Source organism: Macaca mulatta, chromosome 2 (assembly GCF_049350105.2).
Source record: "Macaca mulatta isolate MMU2019108-1 chromosome 2, T2T-MMU8v2.0, whole genome shotgun sequence".
Classification (NCBI taxonomy): domain Eukaryota; kingdom Metazoa; phylum Chordata; class Mammalia; order Primates; family Cercopithecidae; genus Macaca; species Macaca mulatta.
Window position 1 is genome coordinate 164,226,112 of NC_133407.1, and position 2,992 is coordinate 164,229,103.

Below are 2,992 nucleotides of genomic sequence, written 5' to 3' on the forward strand. Positions count from 1 at the left end.
TTTTCATTAAAATGAATGCATTTAAAATATTTTCAGTATTCGTGTAATTTCATTCAATCCTTAACAAGCATGCTCCCTTATTCATTTTACCAATCCCTTCACCTCCTTTATTCCTTTCTAGTTGTAAATCAAAATTGCCACACTGTAGTAGAATACAGTAAACAGACTTCTGGAATTTGATAGCTGGAAATTCTATACACAAGTCTCCGAGAAGTGGCTGACTAGAGTGACCAGCTGAATTAGTGACGGCGCTACAAAGACTACTCTGGGATACAATATTTGATTCAGCACTCATCATGGCACTTATGACACTGCATCATAATTTCCTATTTGTTCATCCGTCTCAATAAACTATCCTTGAGGTCACAGACCACATATATTCATCTCTGTATCTCCAGGACCTAGAACTGTAGTAGGTGCTCAGTAAATATTTGTTGAATGAATAATTTAGATTCCCTGACTTCTGGCTCTGGGTTGCTGCTTATCTCATGTTAGGTAGAAGTAGGCACCAAGATAAGTTAGCAAAGCTTGGAAGCCCAAGAAAATGGCTGTACAGTCTGTTTCTAACCCATATGTAGAAAAAGCTAAATGCATAAGATGACCCCAGAATTATTCTGGGATGTAGGAGGACTTGAAATGGGTAGGAGGGTTTGGGTGGGTGTTGGGAAGATACTGACGAAATCATTTGTGTGCAACTCAAGTGCCCCAGGATTCACTAGCCTATAGATGAGGTCATATTAACAGGCAAATTTTAAACTCCATAACTTGTTTCTCCTTTGGGTAACTGAAGACTCATTTGTAAGGTTTCTTTTGCCACTTAGTACTTCAAAAAAGTCCCCAGTCCTTTGGCTACTGCTCACACTGTTGCTGCTCTTCCATCTGAGCCCTCCCACATTTCCTAATTCCCCAATCCCTTAGGGATTACCTTCTTTTAGAATGAAGGAAATGCTCACCCTCCTCTGTAGTCTACTTATTTTATTTTATTTTTGATACAGTCTAAACTCTTGTCACCCAGGCTGGAGGGCAGTGGCACAATCTCAGCTTACTGCAATCTCTGCCTCCTAAATTCAAGCGATTCTTGTGCCTCAGCCTCCTGAGTAGCTGGGATTACAGGCATGTGCCACCATGCCTGGCTAATTTTTGTATTTTTAGTAAAGATAGTGTTTCATCGTGTTGGCCAGTCTAGTCTCAAACTCCTGGCCCCAAGTGATCTGCCTGCTTCAGCTGCCCAAAGTGCTGGGATTACGGGTGTGAGCCGCCGTGCCCAACCCTGTAGTCTGTAGTCTGCTCTTTTTGAAGGTTCTCAGATCAACACAGTCTAAGCCAGAGGTGTCCAATCATTTGGCTTCCCTGGGCCACATTGGAAGAAGAATTGTCTTGGCCTACACATAACACTAACTATAGCTGATGAGCTAAAAATAATAATAATAATAATAATAATAATAAAAAAAGTCCATGTATAAATCTCAAGTTTTAAAAACGTTTACAAATTTGTGTTGGGGCGCATTCAAAGCTTTCCTGAGCCGCATGCAGCTTGTGAGCCATGGGTCGGACAAGCTTGGTCTAAACCAAAAGGTGTTATGGGGTTTACTGGACCACTGTTTCACATATGGCTTTCTTGTCCCCAGGACATGTGTTTGACAGCAGAGTAACTGCATCAGGGAAGGATTTCAGTGGAATCACCATACTGCCTGGAACACCATTCTTCCACCATCAGCCCTTGTTGCTGAATTCTGTTTGTAGAACCTAATAGTTTCTTCCCTCATAGTGAATTTTTTTCCCAGGGGTCAGCAGGTTCCCTTCCCTGCCAGTTTCACCAAGTACTGCCCTTGCTACATATTTTACATTTTGTTACATTATGTATGATATAAAACTTTTCCACATGTAGAGAGATAATGAATTTTGAGAACTCCAAGGACCATTTCATTTACTTATCCTTCATGGTGTAAATTAATTTTTACCTCCACAAAGTTTCCCATCTGCTCCAGTTGGAAGTTTATTCTTCCTCTAAACTCCAGATCCACATTGTCTTCATGAATACTCAGCACTCCTGTTGTCTTAATCACCTTCCACGTATATATGATGCCTCTCATATTGTTTATCATCTCAACAGCACAGCCTCTTGAAGTTTGGGAGCCTCATGTAAACTTACCTTGTCTCTGTGCGTAGTAGATGCTCAAGAAGTATCTGGTAAGTATTAAATGAGTGACTTGTAAATATAACTCTCTGCTCCATCCACAGCACCTTACCTCTGGATGCAGTAAGATTATCCCAAGAGAGGGCATGTTTAGACGCATGTAAAGATAGACTTTTGTGTATCTGTGGTTTTTGTTTTTCGTTTTTTGTTTTTTTTTTTTAAACAGGGTCTCATTCCCATTGCCCAGGTGGGAGTGCAGTGGTGTGATCATGGCTCACTGCAGCCTCAACATCCCAAGCTCCAGCTATCCTCCTGCCTCTTTTTTTTTTTTTTTTTTGTAGAGCTGAGGTCTCACCATGTTGCCCAGGCTGGTCTTGAACTCCTGGGCTCAAGTGATCCTTCTGCTTTGGCATCCCAAAGAGCTAGGATTACAGGTGTGAACCACTGTGTCTGGCCCGTTTGTGCTCTTGTTTGTAGTCAGTCTAGGGGGTTAAGTGTAGGGAACTCTTGGAGGGGACCCAAATGAGCCAATTAAATTTTTTGCCCTTGGGAATTTTGGGCTGAGACAGAGTCCAATAGGCAAGGGAACTGCATTATGGTAGCACCCTGGAAACAGTCAAAATTCTTACTGAGATTCCTGGAGGTGCCCTTGCTTCTATCCTTCTAACCACTATGAAACCTTTTTAGATTTCACGAGATGCCCTCATATTCTTCTAGTAAGTTACTTTGCTTAAACTAGCAAGAGGCAGTTTCTGTTCTTGACCACTAGGAAAATTTGACCTGATATAGTAGAATAAGGTGGGTCACTGACAGCACATAGATAACACTCCCGAAATAAATAAATAAAAAGCATTA